This window comes from Pogona vitticeps, chromosome 2, assembly GCF_051106095.1.
Source record: "Pogona vitticeps strain Pit_001003342236 chromosome 2, PviZW2.1, whole genome shotgun sequence".
In the NCBI taxonomy this organism is placed as follows: Eukaryota; Metazoa; Chordata; class Lepidosauria; order Squamata; family Agamidae; genus Pogona; species Pogona vitticeps.
The window spans coordinates 163,040,070-163,054,797 of NC_135784.1; positions in this window are offsets into that span (position 1 = coordinate 163,040,070).

A 14,728-nucleotide genomic window follows, 5' to 3' on the forward strand; every position below is an offset into this window, starting at 1 on the left:
AGAGGAGCTACCTAATAAGATTCAGTTTCATCTGGAGGCTATGTTTTTCTGTAAAGCTCTATAAAGCATTGAAGTATTCATTTATTTATTTATTCGTCCAACATCTATGTCGTCCATCTGGCTATCAAGGCCACTCTGGGCGGTTCACAACATCATAATGCAGGCAGCACTTTAAAAAGCATTAAACATAATAAACAAAATCCAAAATTAAACAGTAGAATAGCAACTTAAAGTAATTTTAGATGGACTCACGATCCCTTTCTGACTACATCACTTCTATTCTGATCCTATATTGTCTTATTTCCTTTTTTAAAAAAATGCTCCTGATACAAGTGTACACTTTTGCAGGGTACAGTGTACACAGTGTTTTAGATTCAGACAACTATTTCAAGGGTTTGTTTTCCTTTTTCATATTTGAATTTCTTAATGGTTATTGGGGCAGGAAGTTCACCAAACCCAGCCTTCCACCCCAAACATGTGTCTCCACCAATTAAACCATGCCAGTAACACATACTTCAGTTCCCTTCTTCACCTGCACTCCATAACCTTGGTTTCATTCCAATGGAAGTTGGGCACCACAAAAAAATATTACTCAGTTAGCCTTTCTCTTGAGAAGTATAGGAAGGCATGGCTCCATCCCAATGTGAATGATTGCTATGTCTTGATCTGGAAAAGAAGGTCCTTCAGGTTAAAATAACTAAGAAGCCTAGCCTGGCCTTGGCTTGCTATGGCAGCCTGTGCTGAAATTTGTCAAACTGTTTCTGCTCCATGCTGACAGGCATGTCTATTCTACAGTGAAGTAGGTCCCACTGGGTTCAGTGAATCTTCCTGTTGTAAAATTATGTATGAGGGGGAAAAAACCCCAAACATAACAAAATAGCCATGAGTAGAAACAAAATTCTGGGTTTATTAGGTTCCTAGTGTGGTGTCATGGATAGAGTGATGGATTAGGACTATGGAGAATAGGGTTCGAATCCCTACTTGGCCACAGAAACTCACTGGGAGAGTGGACTTGGTGAAACCACTCCTTAAATATCTCACCTACCTAGAAAGTCCTATTAGGGTTGCTGTAACTCAGTTCCAACTTGACAGCACCCGTTACTGGGATTAAAGTAAGGTTTCCCATTCAGATGTTTTTTTATTCATGGAATGGAGGGTTGGGCCATCTTATAATCTTTGCTTCTAAGAGCAAAATGTCTGAGGCCAGCCCTGAGGACAAACTGAAGAAGACTGCAATAGGAATCTTTCCAAACAGAAATAAGGAAGTTCAATTATGTGAGTCAAAACGGCACTAGGAAGAGGTTGTCCAGAAGTGATTCATCGAAGAAACCACCTTCATTTTTGTTGTTCAGGCAACATGATATTCTAAGGGATGCCAAACAGCAGCCAAACAGAAGACATGGTTGCTGTGGCAACCATGTTCGCCATTCTTACAGGAATGTGGCCACTATTAGGAAAGGCTTTAAAGTCACAGGGCCTCTTGCTTAGAGTGGTTTACATTCTGGCCACATAAGATAAGCTCACTTTCCTCATGAAACACCTAGACAACAGATCTTGAAGCCCTTTGAGCAAGGAAACACTGAGCTTAGAAGAATTACCTTTTTTAAACTCCCAGACTCTTCCAGCCTTGGTATTTGGGGAGATGTGGTCCAAAAACATAACTTTCCTTCTATCGGCAAGTGCTACTTCTACAGGCACACCTCAGAATTTATAATGATAGATAAGAGAGAACTGAATGAAATATAATGGTGCCATTTTAACAGTCACTAGATACGTACAAACCCAGGAGACAGCAGAAGCTGAGGAAAAGGGCAGGTTTTACACACTCACAAGCGTCTTCCCTTCAGATGTCTCCTACTAACCTCTTCAGGAGAAAGTGTGTGGATTCCAAACCTAATAGGCAAAACCTACCCTGGACTTCCAGTGCATCCCACCAAATATTGGTTCAGGATGCAAATGTTTACTTTCTCCTGCAGATAGATTTCTGGTCACTTTTACAAGAAAAATTAAAATGTACATTACCTTGGGAGCACTGTTGTGACCACTAGATGTCCTAGTCTCTACCAGAAAAGGTGTCTGTGTGCACATACTTACACACATGTACACACACACACACACAGGGAGGGAGGGAGAATAAGGTCCTGTAGTCTTTAAGGATTCATTAAAAATAACATGGCTGCTCTACACTCAGAAGCACCACCCAACAGGGAGAGTGAGGTATAGTGTGAATGGAAGCAAAGGAGGACTGGGCTCCATTACCATGAAGGATGAGGTAGAAAAGGACTTGGCTTTAGCAGTGCCATCGGCTAACTTCCCCTTTTCTCCACCCAGCTGATCTCTCAAAGGTGAGCCACTCAAGTCCTAGCTGTCCGATTATATAACCTTCGCAGTGGCTCAACTCACTGGATGATTTGGGACAAGTATGTGAACATGACTGCCCCCATGGTTCCATTATTGCTTGTTATCAGTGTTCTTCAACCCAGTGATCTCTAGATGTGCTAGCCTGAAACTCCCCCTATCCACGTGGAAAGGACAGAAGGGGATTCTGTGAGCTTCAAAGTAAGCTCCCTTTTTGCATCCATGAAACAAGGTGTGGCCCAGCCAACACCTCTCTGTCTGTCTCATTGAGGATGGATATTTGTATAGGTGTAGAGCACCCTCTAGCCCTTAGAAGGCACATAGCCCTGATTTCCGGCACAGAACAATGCAGGGCTTATCCTGGGGGAGCTGCTTCCTGAAATGAAAGGCACATGAAATGAAATTCAAGGGGATTAGTGACTAAGCTTTGAATAGCATCAATGAAGATGGAGGGGTGCGGCTGAGGTCCTGGAGAGAGAGAGAGAGAGAGAGAGAGAGAGAGAGAGAGAGAGAGAGAATCAGCTTCAACAAAGCAAACAGATAGTATATTACTTTGATTGGCTGGGAGGGGATGGGTAGGGAGGGATGGTTGCTTTTTAATTCGGCACCAGATAAGCAAGTTAAATATTTGAACTACTGATTCAGGGTACTACGGATGCCATTTTAAAAGGGAAAACGGCAGACTATAAAAGACAATGAGGGCAGCATATTAAGAGAACATGGTTGGCAAGTATTGGTCCTCCAGGAGGGCTGCCCCTCCCAGCTATCCTGTGACGAATTTGTATCCTCTGAGCACCACTATGAAGCTCTATGACCAGTTGTGTACCTAAAGGGGAACTGGGATTGGAATGGCCACTCAACTGAGAAGGACATGCCGTAGCAAGAAGGAGGACGAAAGAGGGCAAATGTCTGTTCAGAATTTGTGCATATGAATGTGGAAATAATATTGTTGTTATGGATGACTCTAATAGGGGTTTACCATTTTCAATGAATTTCCATGACTAAGTGGGGATTTGAACCCAGATTTAATACAACATTCTGTCCCCTACAATGCATTGCTATAGTTTAAATAAAAAATACAAAACTGCTCTGGGAAGGACTGTGATTCATGTGTGACCAGGTGACTGTGTACCCACTCTAGTCTGTTCTCCAGGTGCTAATGATGGGTGAATAATGTCAAAGACTCTGGCCTTTAATAGAATGGAGCTGAAAGAGACCCCAGAAATAATTGAGTTTGACCCCCTAATGAAACAGGAAACTCCAACATCCAGCTTCTATTTAAAAGCCTCTAATGAAACAGAGGGACGTGGTGGAGCTGCAGGTTAAACCGCCGAAGCCTCTGTGCTGCAAGGTCAGAAGACCAGCAGTTGTAAGATTGAATCCACGAGACAGAGTGAGCGCCCGTTGTCTGTCCCAGCTCCTGCCAACCTAGCAGTTCGAAAACATGTAAATGTGAGTAGATAAATAGGTACCACCTTGGTGGGAAGGTAATGGTGTTCTGTGTCTAGTCGCGCTGGCCACGTGACCACGGAAACTGTCTTCGGACAAGCACTGGCTCTACCGCTTGGAGACGGGGTTGAGCACCACGCCCTAGAGTCGGACACAACTGGATTAAAATGTCAAGGGGAACCTTTACCTTAATGAAACAGACCATTTTCAAGGAAAAGGTTGTAGGCAGGATGAGTGTATAGCCAAGGATGGGCAATTTATGGCCCTCCAGATGTTGCGGTGCCACAATTTCCATCAGCCTGCTTCAGTATACCTAATGGGGAGGCCTCAGAAGACCTGTGGCCCAGCCAAAGTTGTTGTCCCTGGGTTAGCCTTTCCTCTGCCAGCTGATATCCCTCCATATCTTCCCTATCCTCAGTTTTTTGTTTTCCTTTTGTCATTTTATCTCCTAGTGCTCCAAGATCAGAAATAGTCCCAGTTGGGGAAACAATGCTGAGGAGACACCCCCACTTCTGCTCCTAAAAGTAGTCTCTACCCCCCCCCCCCCAGTACCACGAAACATAATGGGTCTCAAATCAGATCAGCCTGGTATTGTCTGCTCTGAGTTGCAGCAGCTCTCCAAAGTCTTGGAGACGTTCTCCAGCATCTGAGGTCTCAGATAGAGAAAGGTCTTCCAGATTATCTGCTACTTGAAATCCAGCAAAATCCAGGCACCTCAGATGGGCTCTGGGAACTTCTCCATGTGAAGCATCTCTTCGACTCCTAAGCTGAAAGACTTTGTGGCACCAACAGTTGATCTCTGTGAGGAAGGGGGAGGCAGTGCTTGAGGTGTGCAAGAAGAAGCCTGAAGGTAAGGGTTCCCAACGCTGGAGGACATGCAGAGGCAGTGCTGGGAAGCAAATCTCTCTGGGAAACATAGCACACCAGCTACTCTGGCCGTCCTTTGAATTCTGTGACTCCTCTCTGATCCCTGCTCCCACCCACCCCTTTTTCCTTTCTTTCTAAGCATGTATTCACAGTGCCATCTAGAGGCCGACAAGTTCAGTGCACATACAGCTAGCATGTAGGCAGAGTGCTAGCCATGGGGATAAGCAGGCGGCTCACAGGAGGCAAAAGCTTTGCAATTAGCGATAAAACTTTTCTCTCTGCATAGGTTGTTCTGCAAAGGTACTGTGCCTGCATGATCTCAGTGCAAGTGGATTCTTTGGGAAAAGGGAAAGCAGTGGGTATCCCCTAATGACCAATATACCTATGCTTATCCCTCCCCTCCCCATTGAGCACTTACCAATCAAAAGCAGTCTAATTGGCAATTTGACTCTCAGAACCTTCTCAGTGAGATAAAACAAATGAATTTAACTTCTTAAAGGAACTCTGCTTTTATGACCTGCCTCTCAAGGACTAATCTGATATACTACACGGGCATTTGTCCTGTTAGAAGTTACAGATTCTGCGTGCATCATGATGCTGTTTTCTCTTATATCTGGGCAGTGTTTTGCTGATGCCAGGGACAGCCAGTCTTTTCCTCTGAGTTTCCGTCAGCTTTGTTGTTGGGAAGGAGCATGGGTGTTGTATGGTGTGGTCCAACACAACAGATGTTTGATGTGCATATAAGATCTCCAGGTGTGGAAGTGTCCAAGCCTTCTTGCTTCCCACTAGAGTTATCACCTGAAGTCTGGAGATAACTCTGTACTCTTGGTGATCTGGCACTCATCCTGTCATCGTACAGCATTGTACACTGGAACTCCCATCCTGTCCATCTGCTGAAACAATGTCACTTTTCTTTTTCAAACTGGCGGACATAGAAACAGTTTTGCCTTACAGGAGAACGGAGCAGAAGTGAAAAGGCTTCTCACCACTATTATTACATTAGGACTAATCTGATATACTGCAAGGAATAGATAATTTTAGCACTTCACTCATCACAATTTAGAAAATATATGTATTTTAAAAAATAAAAGGAGTTGCTGCAAACAGAGATCTACAGCAAAAAACATTTCCTGTTCTCAACTTTGTCTGGATCATCTTTGGCACCAACGCAGAAAAGGGGTGATAAACATGGCAGGAAAGGGGATGAAAAGGCAGCGAACAGGGGATAGAAATTAGCATAGCAGAAGGAGAGGGAAGAGGCGAGGAACATTATGAAAAAAGTTGCAGTTGCAATCCTCTGTGTGGAAAGGGTTTGATAAAAACCTTGTTTATGTGGAAGGGCAGCCTGAACAATGCCTTTATGAACAAGAAAGAAGCTGTACACGGATCACATAAACCACCCGTTCTGGATGAGCCTTCAGTCTCCTGTCTGTTTTGACCCTCAAGGTTGCATATGAACTCAGTGTATAGACCAAGCAGCCCCAACGGATGTACAGAAAAATGCACAGAGCTTTCTTCGCACGAGAGATGGAAAGAGAGACTGGAGGCCATGTGTAACGTATGCCCCTACAGTACAGAAGTATGAAAAAAAGGAAGCAATCCCACATATACCTCTCCTTCCCTCTTGCAAGCTCTAACTTGTGAAAGGCCTCAGAATACCAGAAGACTAAGAACACTTCTGTGCCTTTCAAACAAAGAAGGGTAGTAGAATACTAGAAGTTTCCACTCAGAGGAACATATTTGTGTTTGTGGGGACAGGGAGGATTTTTGAGCTAAACCACATGCCAGGGAGACAAGTTCTAGCCTGTTCTTCTCCTTAGCATCCTAATGTTTGAAATCACCTAAAGTTGTGGGGAGGGGGGGTTTGAAATGTTACAGTGCCCCCATCACCTGCTGCTGTAAAAAGTGGCACAATCCAGGAGAGGCTTTGTAGCTTATTTCTGATTAATGTAAAAACTGCCCCTCAGTGAGTGCAGAGCCTGAGGTTGACCTTTGATGGGGTTCTGTTATCAACACGAATGAGTCAGTTAATGAGTTTTTACTTTCCTTTTGGGTTTGGCAAAAGGCCTTGGACACTGGGCTCAACATGTTTCTTGGGAACTCTGCTGTCTCACAGGAATCCAACCCAGTCCACCCCTGTGCAGCTGAACCTAAAGGCCAAGATGGTTTTGGCTGAAAGAGAAATAGCTCTGGAAATCTTTCAGGAGAGAGGGTGTGTATGTGGAGGGTTTAGCTGCCCCCACACAGTAGGACACTTAGCCCTCCTAGTGAAGGGAGAAGCTTGTGTACCTTAGCAGGTAAGAGAGGTGAGCTAGGAAGATCTTAGGTTCATCAGATCCCAAGTTGGCCTTGAGCAAGGCAGTTGCTTACAGGTCTCCACTCCCCACCTGCAAAACAAGGATAATAATTCCCCTACTGTACGGAGCTGATGGATAGATGAATAAGTAAGAAAATTGTGATGATCCAAAGCAAAAGACAGAATGTAACCATAGTAAAAGGGTGAGGAGTTTCAAAGAGGCCCCAAAAGTCAGAAGCAGTCTCATGGCACCTGGGTGGCTGGAGAACAAGTGTAGCCCAATTCACAAGTACGAGCAATTCTGCATCAAGCACAAGGTGTTTGTGGACTGGGATAAGGGGATGCCTTCCTCTCAAATTTTGGGGGAATGCCCCTCACCACTCCAGCCACAAGCTGTCACTAGTATCAAGCAGAATGAAAGGCATTTCAGGTGGGTTTCGAGCAGTCAACACTGCCTGTTAGGAATGAAAGCCTTGAACTACTCTATGCCTGTAAATGCTTTTCCAACCCCCCAGAATCCTGGCCTATTCAGCAAGCTGCTTGCTCCTAATACTGGCATTTGTTAACACATCAGCAATCAGAGGAGGAGCAAAGGGCACAGAGTACTTTGGAAGGAGAGATCTAGTTTTATTTTACAATTTTTGGAGGGGGAGGAATCAGATATAATGTCAGTAGGTTCTGTCTTTCTTGTCATACTGCAGGCACATAGTAATTCTTTCCCCAGGTAGGTAGGTAGGTAGGTAGGTAGGTAGGTAGGTAGGTAGGTAGGTAGGTAGGTAGGTAGGTAGGTAGGTAGGTAGGTAGGTAGGTAGGTAGGTAGAAAGAAAGAAAGAAAGAAAGAAAGAAAGAAAGAAAGAAAGAAAGAAAGAAAGAAAGAAAGAAAGAAAGAAAGAAAGAAAGAAAGAAAGAAAGAAAGAAAGAAGATTTCAAAGGAGGTGGAGAAAGCAGCCCCACCCCGCTGGAGAAATGATTAGCATCTTTCCAGACAAGTCCAGTCTCTTACTTAGGTGTGGCAGGTAAGGAAAGCTGTTTCGTTTGCCTTATAAGGCTGTCTTTTGACTGATTTGCTGGCCTATCAAGAAAGGAATGCAAACATTCCAGCCTTAAGTGAGATTTACAACATCTGCCAAGACTCTTTTAAAAAAAAACACCTTTGCCAGGTGTACTGGCAGCAAGGCACAGGCTCAGCCAAGGCAATTTCTGTTAGTCAACGCCACTCCTAGTTTAACACTTGGCTTTCAAGGCCAGGCTGAAAGGCAGCACAGGCCACCGTGAAGCCTACACCACATTTCGAGGGCAGATTTCCTCAGGAATCCGTGATTACTCTTAGCACTGGGGAAACTGAATACCTTTGTCTGGTTGGTGACTGGCATGCAACAGTGTTTCTGATGCATGTGAGCTGAGGGCCCCATTGTAGCTACAATATAGGGAATGCTTGTGTTTGTGCTGCGTCGTGACCAGAATTTGGGAAAGGGAAAATATATTGGAGTCCCAAAATCTCTCAAGCCAGGCAGAGACACTCCCACATTTGGTTACTGGGGTTATGTGGAGCATAACCCCAATACCACACTGTGACACAGTGTGGTATACTGGACAGAGCATCAGACTAAGCAGATCTGGGTTCAAATTGCTGCTGGGCCATGGAGACCCCCTGGGGAGAGCGGGGTGACAACATTCCTTGAACTTCTCACATTCCTTGAAACCCTCTCTTTATGGTCACCATAAGGCCAAATGATTTGTTAGCATGTACCCACAACGCAATGACCCATGTGGTAAGCCACAGCCACATTCCAGTAACCAACCACCATAGAAAGTATGGTGCAACACCCCAGATGGCCGGTTTTGTAATTGTAATTCAACATATCTGGCGAGAAAAAGACAAGAGCAGTCCTAGCACATATTTGTCCATAACGTATGACCAGTGTCTTTACCGGAGCTTCGGGACGTTGTACTTTTTGGATAGCAACTCCCAGAATTCTGGAAATTGTTATCCAAAACATAATAATAACAACGTTTAACAGCAATCTCTGATCTCTCTTGCCCTCCCCCCACCTCTTTTGTTTGCATACCAGTGGTTTCAGTGACACAGGAGTAGGTTCCATCACCACCTCTCAAATAGGTTTGAGCAGTAATAGAAAGATGGACTGGGACTCTGAGGAACTGGGTTCAAATCCCCACCTGGCCACAGAAACTCACTGGTGGTCTGGAACTGATAAAACCACTCCTTAAATACCAGACTTACTTTGAAAGCTCTCTTACGGTTGCTATAGATCAGCTCTGACTTGACAGCACAAAACACACATACACACACAATATGGGAACAGTTTTGTCAAGAGTGGCCAAATGAGAGAGAGGCGGGGCCTCTGGCCTGAGCGGTGCACCTCGAACAATCATGCAAACAAGGGGATTTTAGCAATATTTAAAGATTCTCAGTCATCCAGGTGAGGTTATTTGAAAGTTGAGTCATGGTAACTGGACTTCTTTCTTGTTAGTTTGAAACGGTTCACTACTCATCCAAGTAGCTTCTTCAGTCTTGGATGAGTAGTGAAACATTTCAACCTGATAAGAAAGAAGTCCAGTTGCCATGACTCAACTTCCAGATAAGGGGATTTTAGCAAATTCAAATTGATAATATAAGAGCTTTCCAGCAGATGCTGCTGCCCCCTCTTTTTATCCCACGATGACCAATGCAGGCGTTAATAATGCTGAAGAACTCCTGGCACCTTCCTAACTGGTAAGGTCCGAGGAGCTCCGTCTTGCTCCCCTGCTTGGCGTCTCCTTGGCTCCCCAAATGGTAATTGCTTTCCACTAATCCAGGCTCTCCCTGAACACACTTGTGTGGGTGGCTGAGTTTCGTTTCCCTCCATGCAGTAATAATGCAACTCAGGCTACTTGTTCTCAAAAAGGTAGAGTGCCTGTTCTCACGTTTCCCTGCGGCTCAGCTCGGGATGGGCTGGAACCAGAGTGCCACCAAGCGGCAGCAAAGGAACACGGAGCCGGCTTAAAAGCCTGGAATATGGAGCTCATGGGCCCCACCCGGACCCACTCTGTGCCCAAATAAGAGCACCCAGATTGTGCCCAACCCACCCTGTGAGACAATTCTGGCAGCACTCTGACCCAATCCTCGTCTGGGTTCATGCCAATACTGGTGTGTTTCTGGGTCTCCAAGAAAGCCCCATCCCCCATCCAGAGGGAAATGCAAATAGAAAGGCCAGGCCAGAGACTGAAGGGTGCAGGCAGGACAGAATGCCTTTCAGGCTGCAGACACCCCTACACACTCCCCCACCCCACCCCCACCTGCTTCCTGAGTCAGCCACCAGGGCATGGTCCTATTGCACTCTCTTCTGCTCTTCTCCACACCTTTTCTGTCCTTTTTCTCTCCTCTCTTTGCCTTCCCTGGAACCGAAATTAGTCCTTTGGGAGGCCACAGTATGCACGTTGTTCATTTAATCACTGACTTTGTAAGAATGAAGGCCAGGAAGGTTTATTTCTAAGGCCAAGAGCATATTCTCCTCCTTCTTTACCATCAACTCTGGTCTTGCTCAGTTTCTTGTTGCCCTTTTCCCCTACGTCCGATCATGACATCCAAATGTCAGATAAAATACAAGGGCTCCATCGGTGTCCCACTCCGCCTTGTTAATGTCTCTGGACTCTTTGCTGCACCCTGTGGTTGCCCTAGAACAGCACAAATGCCCCCATTTGGTTCATATTTACAGCTCTGTTCAAGGCCGATGCTTATTTCCAGTCTAGAATAATGACACACAGAAGCTCCTTCCCAATAGAAGACATGCAAGAGATATGATAATAACCTACTGTATTTAGATAGTGTGTTTGGACCACAGTTCTGAAAATAACCCGGTCAGATGGCTACTGGCAATGCTGGTTATGGGATTTCGGAAGCTGTTGTGCAAAAAAACTTTCCACCATCTTATCCAGACTTCCCCCCCCTTTCCCCCCCCCCCTTTTCCTCTCTCTCTCTCTCTCTCTCTCTCTTGCTGCTGCCTAGCTGGGGGAATGCTTCTTGTACAGTATTATTATTTTCCCCTTGGTTCTCATACTGGAGGTGAGAAATCTTGTGGAGGTAAATTGATTCACAACAGTCTAACTCAATCTATTGAGAATACAGTGGCCCCTCGACTTGCAGACGGCTCAATTTACAGACTTTTTGAGTTACAGACTTCTCTAGGTGCAAAATTTAGGTTCGACTTGCAGCCAATCGACCTACAGACTGGAAAAAAACCCAAAATGGAACAAAAACGGCCAGTTACGGGATTAATCGGTTTTCAATGCATTGTAGGTCAATGGAGCCTCCACCTACAGACTTTTCGACCTGCAGCCACTGTTCTAATACGGATTAATTCCGAAAGTCGAGGGTCCACTGTAAGGAATTTAGCAAAATGTCTTCCCATCCCACCCAGTCCGGTCCATTTAGGAACTTACAGGAGTAAAATCCCCAGATGGGGCACCCTATGTATTAGTCTGGAGGGGTATTCGGATGGCAGAAAGACAACTACACCTATGAGGCTTTGTGCAAAAGACACTCCAGAGTTAAAAGTAGAATGTTTTCTGCCCCCACTCCCTTTTCTGCAGCTGGTTGTGGGAAAGAAGGGTGACAACTGCAAACCTCCTCCAAAAGAGGATTAAGAGGAGCCCTGCCATCAAAACGGCGGTGGGGGGGGGGACAGAGAGTGAGAGAAAGACAAAGCCTCCTTGCTTCAGAGTTGGCAGCTTCCCCTGGCAGGGCCAGGTAATGGCAAGAGGCCAGGCCTAGACTGGCCCCACGCTACACCGCAGTGGGAAAGCCTTCCTCCTCTTCCTGCTGGGGCCTGCGAGGGTTTGTTAGCCTGGCAGGCACACCCTCCGGTTTCAGGGCTTTGAAAGGAAACACTTCAGAGCTGAGGAATCCCAGGGATGGGAGTGGGCTGCAGCCCGCAAGAGGAGAGGAGAGGAAAGGAAGCCGGAGAGCAGGCCCATCCCTCCCTCTTGCACAAATAAGGACATTTTTTTTTCTGCTAATTTGTTATTTCACTAAAGAGAAGGTGCAGCAGTAAATTAGGGGATCATTCGTTTGTTCTTATACAAGATGTGCATGTGGGTCCATATATATATTTAAACACACACAAAAGTGCACCTCCTCACTCCGAAGAAGGCTCTTTGTTCCACCAGCCCTTTCCCTTTTGTGGAGGGGGTCCAGGCCTGGGGGCCGCAGCCACAGAATACAGTACAGGGAACTAGGAAGCTGACTTATATTAGCTTTAGATCTATGAACTATTTATTCCAGTACAGCCTGCTCTGACTTGGCAGCAGCTGTCCCAAGTTTCCAGCAGGATTCTTTCCTAGCCCTACCTGGAGACACTGTAGAATTGAACCTGGCGCTTTCCACATCCACCACTGAGCTCTGGCCACTTGGGAAATAAATAGCTTAGGGTGGCTCAGGCCAGCAAACCAAGTGGCATCCTACCAAGAGTGTCTGTAAGAATTTGGGTGGAGTGCGGTGGTGGGGCAAAGCCGCACAGTGCCATGTTAGCATAATTCCCATTTATCCTGCATGCAGCTATGAAACCTGCCTCTGCCCCTATACATAAATAAACGGGTTTAGGATTCTGGGATTGCAGCTACTGTCCACCACCACCCCCTTGCACCACCTTGTATGGACACCTCTACATCCTGCAGTCGCAGGCCAAACCACGATCCAGAGTCATGTATGCTTTATATATTTACATTTCGACCCCTGGTTCGACCAGAAGTCCCTATCCTGTGCTCGGCTGCAGTTAGTGGATCCAGCTGGACTCCGACAGTGCTGGTGTGACAAACTGCCCTGTTCAAATTTCTTTGCTGGCGTTGCAGACTCTATAAGTTGAACAAGCTCAGGCAAACCAGCTACAACCCCTCTACACAGTGACCCACACGTATCTGAAGACATCTGTTTTCAGCACTTGCAGAACCCCAAACAATCAAAGTCCTCCATGCAAATGGAGAGGGCAAAGGAAGGATGGAGTCTCTGGTTGGTTTTCTCCCTGTGAACAATGTGTTAAATGCAAGGAGGGCTTCCTTGCCTCTGCAAGGCAAAAAAAGAAAGAAAGAAAAAAAAAGGGGGGGGGGGACTTAGAGGCAAAGTGACCTTTTCAGAATCAAACCAAATACCAGGCATATTTCTGAACAAGGTGCTTTTCCTAGAGGTCTAATCCTTTTTCTCTGCAGTTCATCCTCGGCCTCCATTTTGTAACCCTTGAGTTATAGGGCAAAAATTTCATCACACATGCACTCCCTAGCGAAAAGAAGTGGCAAGGAGAGAGATGTGACAACACAGTGAAACTAGACTGTTTACCCATATTAACAGTCCTGATGTACTTTCTGTCGTGGTAGCCAAATGGTTATAAAAGTGCTGATGCACTCAATGTGCAGCCCTGTGGATAAAAAAATGTGCATTCTCTGATTAGCGATAGTGGTTATGAGTAAGAAGTAGCGGAGCCACAATGTCAGGTGAGAACATACAGACCAATACCTGTCTCCTACTTTATGGGGTGGTGGTGGTAATAATCCTAACTACATTTTGCAAAAAGCAAGGTTGTTGTCAGAAGATGCTTCTGCCATACGCTGAAGTGGCAAGCCTCTCTTTCATGAACTTTCATGAAATTCCTTCACATGCATACCGTCCTGTCTCTCTCTCTCTCTCTCTCTCTCTCACACACACACACACACACACACAGAGAGAGAGAGAGAGAGAGAGAGAGAGAGAGAGAGAGAGAGAGAGAGAGAGAGAGAGAGAGTTTTGGTGAATTATGGCCACAGAAGTCCGACATGACAGTTTTCATTTGGAAGTTCTTTCACATGTAAGCGGAATTAGAAAGGGCAGGTCAAATGCAATAGTGGTCTTCACTGGACCATATTTTAAGATGAACAACATTCTTCCAAACTGAAGCTTGTGCAGTGAGCAGGTGTCAGCTAAGGGATCAGAAAGAGCATACCTGCAATGTCTCAAAACTAAAAAAAATTAAAAAATAAATTTTGATGCAATTTCGGAGATTTTTCTCTCTGTCCTTTCCTGCCATTGAAGAAGAAGACCATTTGGCTGAATTTTCTCTGAATATTCTCCATTCTTTTAGGGAAGGAACAGGAGACCAGAGCCTGGAAACAGGGCTATATCTAAGACATTGTACAGGCGAGGAAATGAGAGCCAGGCTGCTACAGATACGTATTGTGCTGCTACTTGCAATGACAGCCCTGGCTCCTGCCCGACTCCAATGCCTGAGAGGTAAAATGGAGAAAACTGCATGAGTGTCACTGCTAATTGGGGGGGAGGGGGGAGAGAAACTGTTGTACAACTGCTCCTTCCCATGGAGGGTTTCCCATGAACAAATGCAGGAGGCTTTGTTGAAGTCCACCTTCTGCACACTAGAAAATTATGGATTTGTGTTCCATTTTTCCAAATATAGAGGTGCAGCAGGCAGAGCTTGCTCACCAAGAGACCACCAGTGGAAAATATCAGTGACCATCCTGGCTATGGTGTTCTTGGATATTTAATCCAGAAAAGTAACTTTTGCCGTCTCTGCCAAGGAAGGACCATCTTTTTTTGTTGCTTTAGTGATATTATGTGATGCTCAGTGATATTATGGCTGCAATCTAGACAAACTTCCTTGGGATCAAGTCTTGTTAAAGCATGTCTCTCTAAGTGTGTGCTGTAAAGCTCTTGGCAAGGGAACTGTCAAAAAAGAAGGAAGGAAGGAAGGAAGGAAGGAAGGAAGGAAGGAAGGAAGG